Raw genomic sequence first — 16,924 nt, 5'->3', positions numbered from 1 at the left:
TTGACACCCCGAGACTGAACGGACACCGTCCCAGGCCTCATACCACTTTTCAAATTTGGTAGCAGAGCCGGAAATCGAATCGTGGCCTTCGGGTGTGACAGCCAATCACTACACCACAGAGGAGGACATTCTTATTCTTCTTCTTCTTCTTCTTCTTCTTATTATTATTATTATTATTATGCCGCCTCTGTGGTCGTTCTTATCGGGGTATTGTTCTTCTAGTTTGCTTTTATCGTTTAACCTACACTTCTCTTGCTACTTATTGCTGAATTCCGTTGTCCCTTTAGCGCAGAGGATAGCGCGTTGGACTTCTAATCCAAAGGTCGTGGGTTCGATTCCCACAAGGGACGAGTAATTTTGACAGACAAGTAACTTGATTGGCAGAGTGCAGAGAACGAGATTATTGAGTTCATGGCAAATCCATCAGCGGCTCTGGGTAAAATAAAGCATACGACAGCACGGCAACGCACTCTGTGGGCTGATGTTACAGCTCAATGTAAAGTGAGGAATCGGCTTTTTTGTTATTTCATACATATGGGTTGGTATTTAATAATCGACAGTACTTGCACTTACAGGGAGAACATCACATTTATTCGGGTTCGGGTCGTTTCTGAGGACAAGTCATTACCCCCAATATAACCTTGCCAAACTTTCGCGATGATATATTTAGCCTTTTGCTAGAAAAATAACGTTGGAATATTTAACACAGGTCTTGCCTACTCTAACGATACCGTTTTCTAGGGGTCGATGACTTGTATGTTAGGTCCCTTTAAACAGAAAGCATAATCATCGAGCCGTTTTCGTATAGGCCGTATAGTCCAGCTGGCAACGATACGCATATGAAAACCGAAGGTTTCATGCATAATTTAGACTGCTTGCAATTCTATCCAGTGCTGTTTGGATTTTTATGTATTTGAATGTTTAGTTATTCACTTTCTTTGTAAAACGTTTTTCATTAATATGTAGATAATATATTTCTATATTTTTTCGCGGGGCCCCCAAAGCCCGCTCCCCCCGCGTGACCAACTACTCAATCTACATGGCCTCCGACATGCTGTTATTTCTAAGAAGAAGAAGAAGGAGATATCAGGGAGGAGTGGGAAGTGATACAAGAACTATCTGCCGGTTTCCGAGTCAGACTCGCTACCACGGCAAGAGTTTGTGTTAGGTAACGTGGTGTTGATGTATGGTATTGAAGGGTCAGGGAAAAACCACATAGGCAGAAAGAAGAAAGAGCCTACATGTAAAACCTGACGTCTTTTGATAGCACATGCAAGGAAGTGGGCTGGAAGAAGACCCGAGGTTGTGTTAGTTAGGAATAAGTGTCATGCAATCATAACCATTTCCTTGCCATTTTCTGTTATTATGGGGATCAGTCCTTCTTGTCACTGTCGGGTCGGCTCGGGTCTGGTGGCGTCTGGGCTTTGGGCCACAGGTTCGTCCCATTGTCCAGCATCCAGCAGTCCATGGTGCCAAGTCTCCTTTTGGAGAGGGGGAGTTAGAGCCAAGCCTTGCATGCAAGAGGCTATCTTCTTCCGCCTGTCGAAGTCCCTCTATGCGGTGTTGTTGGAACACACTTGTCACTACAGATCTAAAATTAAGGTTATTAATAACATATGTATATACAGGTTGTCATTGGAGTGCCGGCTGTTTGCCTGCTCTCATGTCCAGCGTTCTACCTAAATAGGGTGAACTCATTAAACATTTCACATTACGTGTCATCCCGGCACTTGTCTCGAAGGAAAGTGGGAAACCACGGAAAACCACTTCGAGGATGGCTGAGGAGAGAATCGAACTCAGCTCATCTCCCGAGGCTAAGTTGATCCGGTTCCATTCCTCCTACCACTTTTCAAAGTTCTTGGCAGAGCTGGAAATCGAAGGCAGGCCTCGCGGGTTGCAGCTAATCACACCAACCACTACAACACAGAAGCGGACATACAAATTACGGTCTCTTGTAGGGACCGAAACCACGAGCTTTGGATTAGAAGTCCAACGCGCTTCCTTCTGCGCCAAAGGGACTGCTTTATCTGCAGTTAATGATCAAAATTCTACTGTATTCTAAACGTACAGGTGATAAGTAAAAAGTGCAGTCACTTGAGATATGGTACATTTAGTTCCATATGGTGAATTCATCAGAGACCAGGTATCAGGACAGTCATTATACATTCCTCTTAAATGTAAGATATTAGATTCATATTTATTATTATTATTATTATTATTATTATTATTATTATTATTATTATTATTATTAACTATTTTATTGTTGTTGATATTCTTGGTATGGTTATCATCGTATATCCGTGGACAGGATTGTGTCTCTTATGTGGATCACTATTGTACGTGCTTTTTTGTCGATAGCAACAATAGATACACTTCCAAATTCAGGTCTCGCAGGGCAGGCGTCAAAGCCTTGTGGAGGATGGGAAGGTTGGAAGGGACAGGCAAGGAATAGGGAAGGAAGCGGCGGTGGCCTTAAGTACCATCCCGGCATTTGCCTAGAGGAGAAGTGGGAAACCACGTAAAACCACTTCCAGGATGGCTGAGGTGTGACTCGAACCCACCTCTACTCAGTTGACCCCACGAGGTTGAGTGGATCCCGTTGCAACCCACGAAATACTTTCAAATTTCGTGGTAGAGCCGGGATTTGAACACGGTCCGCTTAGATACAACCCGCGTATAATCCTTCTTCACTTCATGGATATTATTTTCGTAAATACCGAGATCGATAGCTGCATTCGCTTAAGTGCGGTCAGTATCCAGTACCAGTAATCGGGTGACAGTGGGTACGAACCCCACTGTCGGCAGACCTGGAGATGGTTTTCCGTGGTTTCCCATTTTCACACCAGGCAAGTGCTGGGTCTGTACCTTAATTAAGACCAGGGCCGCTTCTTTCCCATTCGTAGGCCTTTCCTCTCACATCGTCGCCATAAGACATATCAGTGTCGTTGCGAAATAAAGCATAATTATAGCAACCAAAAAAAAACGTTCGAAAATTACAAAAAGAATCAGGGTCCTCACTACACTGATTACAGAACATAGTGAACGTAGTCCCTTTGGCGCAGAGGAAAGCGCGTTGGACTTCTAATCCAAAGGTCGTGGGTTCGATCCCCACAAGGGACGGTAATTTTAAGCAAGAAGAGCACATAAATACCTTCTATAGTTTAAGAGTAAAGCCATGTAAGCTCGTTCCGCTTCCACGTGATCCAAGTTTACAATTTTAATCGGCCACGTTGGAATACCTCACTCGAAAATGGAACAATTGCAAATAATTTGAAATGTCCGTGAATTGTGTAGGCCCTTGGATTATGAAAAAGAGGAAATCGCAAAATGACGTCGTTCATTGTATTTTGACGGAGCCTTTGTTTGACGTATATATATATATATCGTATACATGTTGCCGATGTTTGAATACGATCGTAACTGCTGGAGAGACTCAAAAGTGACACCACGTTATTCGATATATCAGCAACTTGCACATAATGTACATGAAGAACGTAATTTTAGTTCAATAGACTGTGGAAGCTTTAACTCAAATGGTATGTTACTTTGTATGGTCCTACAAATGAATGGAGAACCGGGTCTGGCATCTAATCACAGTAACAAGTACACCGCTTAGACGGTTCCTGTATTACATTTATTATTTTTTTATCCGTATACACTCCAGGGTCGGGTTTCTCCGGATTCAGCGAGGGATCGCACCGCTACACCCTCAGGGCAGTGTCCTGCTATGCTGAACAAGACCTTATGGGGGATGGGAAGAATGGAATGGATAGACAAGGAAGAGGGAAGGAAGCTTTCTTCTTTTTGGAACTTGCCTTTCGTCGCGCCGACACAGATAGGGTTTATGGTGACGATGGGATAGGAAAGGGCTAGGAGTGAAAAGGAAGCGGCCGTGGCTTTAAATAAGACACAGCCCCAGCATTTGCCTGGTGTTAAAATGGGAAACGATGGGAAACTATCTTCATGGCTGCCGACAGTGTAACTCGAACCTTCTATCTCCCGGATGCCAGCTCACAACTGAGCGCCCTTAACCGCACGGTTAACTCGCCTGGTAGGGAAGGAAGCAGTCGTGCCCTTAAGTTAAGAATCATCCCGGGATTCGCTTGGATGAGAAGTGGGAAAGCACGGAAACTCACTTCGAGGATAGCTGAGGTGGGATTCGAACACCTTCTTTTCAGTTGACTTCCCGAGGCTGAGGAGCACCTGTTCCAGCCCTCGTACCACTTTTCAGATTTTTTGGCAGAGCCGGGAAACGAAGCCAGCCTCTGGGGGGTGGCAGCTAATCACACTAACCAAACACCAAAAAGGCGCTTGATAATAACAATAATAATAATAATAATAATCATCATCATCATCTGTTTTCCCTCCAGGTTCGGCTTTTCCCTCGGACTCAGTGAGGGATCCCGTCTCTACCGCCACAAGTGCAGTGTCCTGGAGCTTCAGACTCTTGGTCGTGGGATACAACTGGGGAGTATGACAAGTACCTCGCCCAGGCGGCCTCACCTGCTATTGAACAGGGGCCTTGTAGGGGGATGGGAAGATTGGAAGGTATAGGCAAGGAAGAGGGATGGAAGCGGCCGTGGCCTTAAGTTAGGTACCATCCCGGCATTCGCCTGGAGGTGAAGTGGGAAACCACGGAAAACCACTTCGAGGATGGCTGAGGTGGGAATCGAACCCACCTCTACTCAGTTGACCTCCCGAGGCTGAGTGGACCCCGCTCCAGCACTCGTACCACTTTTCAAATTTCGTGGCAGAGCCGGGAATCGAACCCGGACCTCCGGGGGTGGCAGCTAATCACGCTAACCACTACACCACATAGGCGGCATAATAATAATAATAAGAAGAATAAGAATAAGAATAATAATGTCCTCCTCTGTGGTGTAGTGATTAGCTGTCACACCCGGAGGCCACGATTCGATTTCCGGCTCTGCTACCAAATTTGAAAAGTGGTATGAGGCCTGGGACGGTGCCCGTTCAGTCTCGGGGTGTCAACTGATTAGAGGCTGGTTCGATTCCCTTCTCAGTAGACATCGAACTGGTTCTCCATTTGTTCTCCTGACTAGTGCCGGGATGGTACCTATGGCTGCGGCCGCTTCCTTCCCTGTTCATTGTGTACCCTTCCCACCATTTCATAACCTTACAAGGCCCCTGTTCCTCATAGCAGGTGAGGGAATGCGGGCGAGGTATTGGTTCTTCTCCCCGGTTGTATCACCAGACCCAAAGTCTCCGCCCTAGCACACTGCCCTTGAGGCAATAGAGGTGGAGTCTCGCACTGAGTCCGAGGGAAAATCCGACCCTTGAAGGTAAACAGATTAAGAAAGGAAGAAAACAATGTAATGAGAGGAACGAATTTGACTAGAGAAATAAAATATTCCCTGTTATTCCAACTCACAGGATTTGGTAAGTGTTTAAATCTACTCACATTCAGTTGTTCTTATCGGGGTATTGTTCTTCTAGTTTGCTTTTATCGTTTAACCTACACTTCTCTTGCTACATGTTGGCGAGTTCCGTTGTCCCTTTAGCGCAGAGGATAGCACGTTGGACTTCTAATCCAAAGGCCGTGGGTTCGATTCCCACAAGGGACGCGTAATTTTGACAGACAAGTAACTTGACTGGCAGACTACAGAGAACGAGATTATTGGGTTCAAGGCAAATCCATCAACGGCCCTGGGTAAAATAAGCATACGACAGCACCGCAACGCACCCTGTGGGCTGATGGTACAGCTCAATGTAAAGTGAGGAATCGGCTTTTTTGTTATTTCATACATATGGGTTTGTATTTAATAATCGACAGTATCATGCTCTTACAGGGGGAACATCACATTTATTCGGGTTCGGGTCGTTTCTGAGGACAAGTCATTACCCCCAAACTATCGCGATGATATATTTAGCCTTTTGCTAGAAAAATAACGTTGGAACATTTGACACAGGTCTTGCCTACTCTAACGGTACCGTTATTCAGGGGTGATGACTTGTATGTTAGGTCCCTTTAAACAGAAAGCATAATCATCGAGCCGTTTTCGTATAGGCCGTATAGTCCAGCTGTCAACTATACGGATATGAAAACCGAAGGTTTCATGGATAATTCAGACTGCTTGCAATTCTATCCAGTGCTGTTTGGATTTTTATGTATTTGAATATTTAGTTATTCACTTTCTTTGTAAAACGTTTTTCATTAATATGTAGATAATATATTTCTATTTTTTTTCGCGGGGCCCCCAAAGGCCGCTCCCCCCGCGTGACCATCGACTCAATCTACATGGCCTCCGACATGCTGTTATTTCTAAGAAGAAGAAAGTGATAGCAGGGAGGAGTGGGAAGTGATACAAGGAGTATCTGCCGGTTTCCGAGTCAGACTCGCTACCACGGCAAGAGTTTGTGTTAGGTAAGGTGGTGTTGATGTACGGTATTGAAGGGTCAGGGAAAAACCACATAGGCAGAAAGAAGAGAGAACCTACATGTAAATCCTGACGTCTTTTGATAGCACATGTAAGGAAGTGGGCTGGAAGAAGACCCGAGGTTGTGTTAGTTAGGAATAATTGTCATGCAATCATAACCATTTCCTTGCCATTTTCTGTTATTATGGGGATCAGTCCTTCTTGTCACTGCCGGGTCGGCTCGGGTCTGGTGGCGTCTGGGCTTTGGGCCACAGGTTCGTCCCATTGTCCAGCAGCCAGCAGTCCCTGGTGCCAAGTCTCCTTTTGGAAAGGGGGAGTTAGAGCCAAGCCTTGCATGCAAGAGGCTATCTTCTTCCGCCTGTCGAAGTCCCTCTATGCGGTGTTGTTGGAACACACTTGTCACTACAGATCTAAAATTAAGGTTATTAATAATAATAATTTCGTGTGGCTATTTCTAGCCGAGTGCAGCCCTTGTAAGGCAGACCCTCCGATGAGGGTGGGCGGCATCTGCCATGTGTAGGTAACTGCGTGTAATTGTGGTGGAGGATAGTGTTATGTGTGGTGTGTGAGTTGCAGGGATGTTGGGGACAGCACAAACACCCAGCCCCCGGACCATTGGAATTAACCAATGAAGGTTAAAATCCCCGACCCGGCCGGGAATCGAACCCGGGACCCTCTGAACCGAAGGCCAGTACGCTGACCATTCAGCCAACGAGTCGGACATTAAGGTTATTAATAACATATGTATATACAGGTTGTCATTGGAGTGCTGCCTGTTTGCCTGCTCTCATGTCCAGCGTTCTACCTAAATAGGGTGAACTCATTAAACATTTCACATTACGTGTCATCCCGGCACTTGTCTCGATGAAAAGTGGGAAACCACGGAAAACCACTTCGAGGATAGCTGAGGAGAGAATCGAACTCAGCTCATCTCCCGAGGCTAAGTTGATCCGGTTCCATTCCTCCTACCACTTTTCAAAGTTCTTGGCAGAGCTGGAAATCGAAGGCAGGCCTCCCGGGTAGCAGCTAATCACACCAACCACTACAACACAGAAGCGGACATACAAATTACGGTCTCTTGTAGGGACCGAAACCACGAGCTTTGGGTTAGAAGTCCAACGCGCTTCCTTCTGCGCCAAAGAGACTGCTTTGTCTGCAGTTAATGATCAAAATTCTACTGTATTCTAAATGTACACGTGAAAAGTAAAAAGTGCAATTACTTGAGATGTGGTACATTTAGTTCCAAATAGTGAATTCATCAGAGACCAGGTATCAGGACAGACATTATACATTCCTCTTAAATGTAAGATATTAGATTCATATTTATTATTATTATTATTATTATTATTATTATTATTATTATTATTATTACTATTTTATTGTTGTTGTTATTCTTGGTATGGTTATCATCGTATATCCGTGGACAGGATTGTGTCTCTTATGCGGATCACTATTGTACGTGCTTTTTTGTAGATGGCAACAATAGATACACTTCCAAATTGAGGTCTCGCAGGGCAGGCGTCAAAGCCTTGCGGTGGTTGGGAAGGTTGGAAGGGACAGGCAAGGAATAGGGAAGGAAGCGGCGGTGGCCTTAAGTACCATCCCGGCGTTTGCCAGGAGGAGAAGTGGGAAACCACTAAAATCACTTCCAGGATGGCTGAGGTGTGACTCGAACCCACCTCTACTCATTTGACCCCACGAGGTTGAGTGGATCCCGTTGCAACCTACGAAATACTTACAAATTTCGTGGTAGAGCCGGAATTTGAACACGGTCCGCTTAGATACAACCCGCGTATAATCCTTCTTCACTTCATGGATATTATTTTCGTAAATACCGAGATCGATAGCTGCATTCGCTTAAGTGCGGTCAGTATCCAGTACCAGTAATCGGGTGACAGTGGGTACGAACCCCACTGTCGGCAGACCTGGAGATGGTTTTCCGTGGTTTCCCGTTTTCACACCAGGCAAGTGCTGGGTCTGTACCTTTATTAAGACCAGGGTCGCTTCCTTCCCATTCGTAGGCCTTTCCTCTCACATCGTCGCCATATGACATCTGTGTCGTATCGAAATAAAGCATAATTATAGCAACAAAAAAAAGTTCGTAAATTACAAAAGGAATCAGGGTCCTCACTACACTGACCACTGAACATAGTGAGCGTAGTCCCTTTGGCGCAGAGGAAAGCGCGTTGGACTTCTAATCCAAAGGTCGTGGGTTCGATCCCCACAAGGGACGGTAATTTTAAGGAAGAAGAGCACATAAATACCTTCTATAGTTTAAGAGTAAAGCCATGTAAACTCGTTCCGCTTCCACGTGATCCAAGTTTACAATTTTAAACGGCCACGTTGGAATACCTTACTCGAATATGGAACAACTGCAAATAATTTGAAATGTCCGTGAATTGTGTAGGCCCTTGGATTATTAAAAAAGGAGAAATCGCAAAATGACGTCCTTCATTCTATTTTGACGGAGTCTTTGTTTGACGTATATATATCGTATATATGTTGCCGATGTTTGAATACGATCGTAACTGCTGGAGAGACTCAAAAGTGACACCACGTTATTCGATATATCAGCAACTTGCACATAATGTACATGAAGAACGTAATTTTAGTTCAATAGACTGTGGAAGCTTTAACTCAAATGGTATGTTACTTTGTATGGTCCTACAAATGAATGGAGAACGTGGTCTGACATCTAATCACAGTAACAAGTACACCGCTTAGACGGTTCCTGTATTACATTTATTATTATTTTATCCGTATACACTCCAGGGTCGGGTTTCCCCGGATTCAGCGAGGGATCGCACCGCTACCCCCTCAGGGCAGTGTCCTGCTATGCTGAACAAGACCTTATGGGGGATTGGAAGTATGGAATGGATAGACAAAGAATAGGGAAGGAAGCTTTCTTCTTTTTGGAACTTGCCTTTCATCGCGCCGACACAGATAGGTTTTATGGTAACGATGGGATAGGAAAGGGCTAGGAGTGGATAGGAAGCGGCCGTGGCTTTAATTAAGACACAGCCCCAGCATTTGCCTGGTGTTAAAATGGCAAACGATGGGAAACTATCTTCATGGCTGCCGACAGTGTAATCCGAACCTTCTATCTCCCGGATGCAAGCTCACAACTGCGCGCCCTTAACCGCACGGCCAACTCGCCTGGTAGGGAATGAGGCAGTCGTGCCCTTAAGTTAAGAATCATCTCGGGATTTGCGTGGAGGAGAAGTGGGAAAGCACGGAAACTCACTTCGAGGATGGCTGAGGTGGGATTCGAAGACCCTCTTTTCAGTTGACTTCCCGAGGCTGAGGAGCCCCTGTTCCAGCCCTCGTACCACTTTTCAGATTTTTTGGCAGAGCCGGGAAACGAAGCCAGCCTCTGGGGGGTGGCAGCTAAACACACTAACCAATACACCAAAAAGGCGCTTGATAATAATAATAATAATAATAATAATAATAATAATAATAATAATAATAATAATAATAATAATATTGTCCTCCTCTGTGGTGTAGTGATTAGCTGTCACACCCGGGGGCCACGATTCGATTCCCGGCTCTGCTACCAAATTTTAAAAGTGGTATGAGGCCTGGAACGTGGTCCGCTCAGCCTCGGGGTGTCAACTGATTAGAGGCTGGTTCGATTCCCTTCTCAGTCAACATCGAACTGGTTCTCCATTTGTTCTCCTGACAAGTGCCGGGATGGTACCTGAGGCTGCGGCCGCTTCCTTCCCTGTTTCTTGTGTACCCTCTCCACCATTTCATACCCTTTCAAGGCCCCTGTTCCTCATAGCAGGTGAGGCAGTCTGGGCGAGGTATTGGTCCTTCTCTCCGGTTGTATCACCAGACCCAAAGTCTCACGCCCTAGGACACTGCCCTTGAGGCAATAGAGGTGGAGTCTCACACTGACGAGGGAACGGTACGAAGTCGGACGGCGAATTTCGATTCGATTTTTACATACTCGCGAAGTCCTTTCTAAGCTGAAACAGGTAGTGGAAGTGTAATTTTTCGCTGGTTTTTTTAAGGGGGCATTTGGGGGCTCAAAGTTGGCGGTGCGCGCCCTCAATTGTACAGTACATGCTGGTACATGTCAGCGCTCACGGCCAGCGACTGCCCTGCCTCGCCTTCCCTCTCCAGTCCTTCGGTTCTCCTCTGTCCACTGTCGTGACCTACCTGTCCTGAGAGACGATCTCGTAGGTTGGTCACCAGGCCGTTGGATGTTGAAGTATTACCTGACCTGCCGAGCGGAATGTAGGGAGGTAATTGTAGGTATGACTCGTCCCGCAACTCCCGAAATAAAAGATGAAATTAATTCTCTGTCCCTTATTACTGAGGACAACTAAAACTACTATGTACAGTGTATTTACAAGTCTGAATGTAATGATCTATAGAGAGAGCGAGCTTGTTCCACGCACCTACTGTTCTACTACGCGTCTATCTTAATCTTGCCCTACGGCACTTGGGCTATGCCCGAACAGAATCTCGTTCTGACAAGTACGAACTACTAGCTGGAAGAAGGCCCCGCGCCATCTTGGCCAGGGGTTATATCTCCGCTCCTGAACTCAAAGTTCTATCCCTACCTCCTTGGGTCTTACGGGCATTGCTAAACTGATCATCCAGTCACTAGCGCCCTCAAGTGGCTATTCTCAATAGTCGTTACAGTAAGTGCTGCTACCTAGGCACTACTGTCTTCTGTTTTACTTTTGTCCTCATCTTTCCTTGTTTCCCTAGTGCATCTGTACTGACCCTGAATGGCCTTGCACTGGGCTTTGTTTCTTTGTCGGTTTCGGCGGCCGCCTGGCTCGCCGACATACTACCTCTGTTTGTCGATACACAGTAAATAACTTGTTGTGATCAACAAGTCCCCGCTCTTAGTCAACACTTGTGTAAGCGCACTTCGCAAGCTCTCTCCACTACATGTAACTTCTTGAAATATTTCCCTTTTCTTACAGTAACTAAATCTGACTATAATTATTAATCAATTACCTTAATGCTACAAGGTGTCTCCTGTCTTTGATAATCATTCTAACACTAATTAATCTCCTCTGACACCTTGAGCTCTAGACTCGGCTGCGAATCCCGGCTGCCTTCCACCTGGCAGTCCGCCGGTTCGAGTCCGTTGGAGGTCGGTACACGACATCTCCCCCCTTAGGGAAGAAATGGATGCAACCATACGTTGCGTCCATTTCTGTCCTACACTATTTATACTCTGATGTTGCCGGTACGTAAGGATCGGCGACCCTATGGTGAAGGGGAAGGTTGTTCTCTACTCTGATTATCACTTGCATCCATTTCTATTGCTTCTATAGATCTCACAGGCGTACTAGGGCGTCCCCCAGCAGGCCTGGAGTGTAATTCCATGATCTCCGCAGACATCTCCGGGCGTCCCCGGATCCGCCTGGGACGTTGGAATATAGTTAAATCCTCATCTGAAGTCTTAACCTTATCTCCCTTCGTGATTACCGTTTGTTTTATACATATATTAGGGCAATGAGCCCGTGCATCATCAAACCATCTCTTTGCTGGAAATCCTAGTTTTGGACAGCAACAATTACAACAATAACAAATTAAAATTAAACTTGTGATACCAACAACTATCCACACAATATATCTGTACACATTAATATGTTGATAGACCATTTGTCTTTGCAATTCTTCTTCTTTTTGTCTCACCATATCTTCCACTTCTTTTGTCTTATGGGTAGCCCATTGTAAATCGTTAATGTGATTTAGTAAATTGTTTAATGACAACTTATTCATTTCGGGTATCTGTTCTAACTTGATTTCACTACCTATCTGTTCACAACAGTCATAATCAAGTGTGACTTCTGGTACAAAGTCTTTACTTTGTGTAGTGTTCACTTCACCTACACCTTGTATTTTATTATGTGGCCCATACACTGTGCAACCTGCACTTAAAACAAGAATACCAGTGCCTGTTAACCTGATATCACTGGTGGTATCCTTACACATACATGTTACTTTAACTTCTTCTGGGGATACGTATATATATCTGTTAGCTCTGATAGGTATCCACATGAGCTGTTGAACGGGAAGTATTCTTTTATCACAATAATCTGGAATCTGACTAATTCCTAAGATAAGCTGGACTGCACAACTCTTTTGAGTGTACACTGTATTAATAGGGAATTTAACATGACATAGTTTCCAACTGGGTGTTACTACCTTACATTGATTTACCTGATCTTTATCTAACTGAACATAAGTTTGTTTCTCTTTGTCCATAAGGATGCAGTCCTTGGTCTCTTGAAGATAAACAAAATGGTGTGGATTACTCTTCATATACGTGGGGAATGGAATCATGTGAAACATTGTATAAGTTACCCTATCTGTAAGGGGTGTCTTGATGACGTACACTAGATAATTTTTGTTGGCGAACACTTCCACTGTGGCTACTTTGTAAATCAAGTAGCCGTAAGCTGATTTTAAGTCAAATGGCAAGGACAATCCTTTAGGGAAATCTCCCTGAGCTTTCTTATAACCTTTAATAATATCATCTGGTGAAATTATTTGCACCTGAATGACTCCTACCTGAGCATTCATTATACCTGATAATACAACACTGTAATGCTCATACAGTTGTATGAGAAGGCCTTCAATCTCAATTAAATGCCTATTCACTGAGTTTTCTAATTCTACTTGCTTAAGTGCTTCTGTAATCTGAAGCGTGCTATTGGCAAGATATGATCTAATTTCTGCAATGTTTTGAGTTAATCTCTGCTCATTGGCTGTGACATCGTAAATGGTGCTGTTCATAGATTGCAATGTTGATTTTACTACTATCATCTGGTCTTTTGCAATTTTCATAATTGAAAGCTGTTCCTGCTCTAACTCACTAATTTTTGACTCATATTTATCGGCATCCTCTTGACTTAATGTTCCAAATAATGCCTTTGCGATGGAACCTACTGCATTAATTAGGCCTCGTTTTCGCCTAGTGTTATCCGTTTCCCCTATTGGTTTAGTAATCCTCGTAATTAATTCCTTCGATTCCTTAATTCTATCTAATTGTGCACTTAGCATTTTAACATCCTGTTGACATGTTAGGTTAGTACTTCTTTCTAACTGTGTACATATTAATTGAGTCCAGTGTATGTGTCTCTTGACATTTGAAAATACATCACTTAACTTATTTAGGTTTACATAGGTAACTAGTGTCCATTCCGTATGGTATAACTGTATCTCACCCTGATTGTCGAAGTATGCCCCTGGAGTACTCTCATATGGTGTCACCTTGACATCCATTACTTCTCCGGCTATTCTGTAGCGGTGTGACGTCACGACTATCACTGCTACTACGATGGACAACAATTCTAGCATTCGCGCCATATCTGCTGTCTACCTGCAAGGTAAAGACAGGATGTGTGTTACCATTCGCTTCCCAGTTCTCGTTTCTACAAGTACAATTTCAAACGATTCTTATGTACCTTAACCCTTTTCCCTTCTTATTCATCTGTAGGGTGCAGTTCACCCCTGAAACATCTACTATTTCGTACGGACCTTCGAATGGTGGGCTTAGCTTTCTGGATTTTCCTCTTCGCAATGCGTCATTGCGTAAGAGAACCTTATCACCTACCTGAAAGGTGACCTCATTTTGCTTTTTGTCATAATGCTCTTTCTCTAATTCCTTTCGCTCTATTAAGGTCTTTCTGGCGGTCTCGTGATTTCGCCTAAGCTGTGCCGTCAGTTCCTCCACCACGTTCTGGTATTCATTGTAATTCATTTCAGGTGGCTTTTGCAGCACACCTGGGATATTTGCCTTCCTTCCAAAAATTAATTCGTAGGGTGTGAACCCTGTACTTGTGCTCTTTGTGGTATTATACACAAAGCTAGCTGTAGGCAAATATTTGTCCCAGTCATTCTGCTCCCCTGAGCAGACATAATGCCTTAGGTACTCCGTGAGCACTTTATGGGATCTTTCTATGCTACCGTTCGATTGTGGCCTGAAGGCCGTAGTGTGTGTTTTACGAATGCGCAGCGTTTTACACAGCGTCTTAAACACATCACTCATGAAATTACTACCCTGGTCAGTGAGAATCTGCTCTGGTATCCCGTAGATACTTATTACGTTATTGATTAGCGTCCGTGCCACGGTTTCTGCCTCCTGATTAGGCATGGCACTCGCTACTAGGTACTTAGACAGCTGATCTTGGCATGTCAGTATGTACCTGTTTCCTGCCTCTGTCAACGGAAGAGGTCCAACTACGTCTAGGGATATTTTCTCAAAGACTGTGTTCGGGGTATCCGTAATTCTCATGGGAGCCCTGACGTATGGTCTGGTCCCTTTATTCTTTTGGCAGGAGGGACATGTGCGTACATAGCGCTCAATGTCCCCTTTCATGCCCTTCCACTGAATTCGTTCACGTACCCTGGCGTACGTGCGCGCTATTCCTTGGTGGCCTCCCACCAAAGAATCATGACATTCTTTCAAAATGGCTAGCTTTTCAGCTTCGCCTAGTTCGTTCTCTTCCTCAGATAAGCTACCTTCGGGCGAAATCTCCTCTGCGTTAGCGTCCTCGGAAACCTCGCTACCGTCCGCTTCAACTCCCTCTGCCGTAGCGTCCTCGGGTTTTGAAGACAGTACCTCCTCTCTATTCTCGTCTGAGGCCTGAGTTTCTACCGCTGTCTCTGAGTGAGACCTGTGCTGAGCCGAGTTAACTACTCGCGCTTGGCACTTGGGTTCAGTGGGATTCCTACTCAGGGCATCTGCATTGCAGTTCTGTTTGCCCTGCTTATATACGACGTCGAAGTCGTATTCCGCCAGCTTCAGCCTGAACTTTAGCAGGCGTGAAGACGGATCTTGCACGTTGAAGACCCACTTCAACGGCTTATGGTCTGTCACAACAGTGAATTTTCTACCAAACAAATATGGTCTGAAATACTTTACTGCCCACACTATTGCCAACAATTCTTTCTCAGTTACGCTATAATTCATTTCTGCTTTATTAAGCGTTCTACTTGCATAGGCAATTGGAAGGTCTTTTCCGATAGGTTCTTGTGACAATACTGCCCCAACCGCTTCGTTGCTCGCATCAGTGGTAACAACGAATGGTTTTTCAAAATTCGGATACTGCAATATAGGTTCCTCAATTAGCTTTTGCTTTAGTATCTGGAACGCTTGTTCCTGATCGTCTCCCCATACAAAGGGAACGTCCTTCTTCACTAACTGATACAGCGGTTTCGCGATTTTGCTGTAGTTAGGTATGAACTTCCTATAGTACCCACTCAGTCCGCAGAACTGCTTGATCTGGCGGCTAGTGGTCGGCCTCGGAAAGTCCTTAACGGCCTGTACCTTACGTGGGTCTGGTAAGACACCTTCGTCAGTAATTACATGTCCTAGGAACGCTACTTCGGTTCTTAGGAATTCACACTTATCTGGCTGGAGTTTCAGCGTGTTCTCTCTCAGCCTTTGAAATACGTCTCTTAGCTTCGCATTGTGCTCCTGGATTGAACTCCCGTACACAATGACGTCATCCAGGTAACACAGACATTTTATACCCGTTAGCCCTGTGAGCACATTGTTCATCAGCCTCGTAAACGTGGCTGGCGCGGCCATCAAACCCATGGGCATTTTCCTAAATTCGTACTTGCGTCCTAGCGCAGAGAATGCTGTCTTTGGCCTGTCTTCAGGCTTCAACAACACTTGGTGATAGCCACTCGCGAGATCTAAGGTCGAAAAATATCTCGCCTTGCCAAGGGCGTCTAACAGTTCTGAAATTAATGGCAGGGGATAACTGGTTCCTATCGTTATCTCGTTCAATTTTCGAAGGTCGATCACGACCCTCCATTTTTGTTTCCCTGAGGCGTCTAACTTCTTCGGAATTAAAAGTAATGGCGCATTCCAGGCTGATGTGCTAGGTGTGATAATTTCATCACTCAGCATCTTATCTATCTGAGCTTGTATTTCCCCTTTCTGTGCTTCGGGAAGTCTATACGGTCGTACATTAATTGGAGGTTGATCTTGGGGTGTAGGGATCTCATGCTGTAGTACATCAGTGTGAGTTAGTTTGTCTCCCTCAAGATGGAAGATATCATTGTACTCAGCACAGATGGCGTATATCCCTTCCTTATCTACCTGCGTGAGGTGATCAACTCGCAAACAGTCTATCACCCGCTGTGATCGGGGCTTCTGAGTGGCCGGTTCTCCGTTTGCCACTCTACTGTTCTGCTCTACCTTTTGCACTTGTGCCAGGCAGGTTTTATCTACCTCCTGTATGTGCACTCGTGGACTGTGTAAAGTCACCGCCTTTTCAGTGGTATTCATCATGCTAACCACTGCTTCATGGTGCTCTGATTTGGTTAGGCACCCTGCGAGGTACACCCCTGGTATCACCTCTTCCTTCTCAATAATTCCTAAGGGTAGATTCCGATCTACTTCTATAACAACGACCTTCTGGGTCCTTGGTTCGAGACGGATCACCTTCGTCTCTCGTGCCCCCATAGGGTATTGTCGCCCTCTTATGGTGACATGACCTTCCCTATAGTCAATCACGCTATCTGTCAGGAGGTCTCGC

The 16,924-nt window shown here is 45.0% G+C and overlaps 4 non-coding genes across 4 annotated transcripts; all 4 read left to right on the top strand.

The window, feature by feature from the left end:
- Positions 1–277: 277 nt before the first annotated feature.
- Positions 278–350, top strand: TRNAR-UCU (transfer RNA arginine (anticodon UCU)). The gene has a single exon. It is a non-coding gene; the product is annotated as a tRNA-Arg (tRNA).
- Positions 351–3,047: 2,697 nt separating this feature from the next.
- On the top strand, positions 3,048–3,120 carry TRNAR-UCU (transfer RNA arginine (anticodon UCU)). The gene has a single exon. It is a non-coding gene; the product is annotated as a tRNA-Arg (tRNA).
- A 2,392-nt stretch (positions 3,121–5,512) lies between these two features.
- On the top strand, positions 5,513–5,585 carry TRNAR-UCU (transfer RNA arginine (anticodon UCU)). The gene has a single exon. It is a non-coding gene; the product is annotated as a tRNA-Arg (tRNA).
- A 2,973-nt stretch (positions 5,586–8,558) lies between these two features.
- On the top strand, positions 8,559–8,631 carry TRNAR-UCU (transfer RNA arginine (anticodon UCU)). The gene has a single exon. It is a non-coding gene; the product is annotated as a tRNA-Arg (tRNA).
- The last annotated feature ends 8,293 nt before the right edge of the window (positions 8,632–16,924 follow it).

This window comes from Anabrus simplex, chromosome 1 (assembly GCF_040414725.1).
Source record: "Anabrus simplex isolate iqAnaSimp1 chromosome 1, ASM4041472v1, whole genome shotgun sequence".
NCBI classification, from domain to species: domain Eukaryota; kingdom Metazoa; phylum Arthropoda; class Insecta; order Orthoptera; family Tettigoniidae; genus Anabrus; species Anabrus simplex.
The sequence above is the reverse complement of the archived record's forward strand: the minus strand, read 5'-3'. Positions and strand labels throughout refer to the sequence as shown.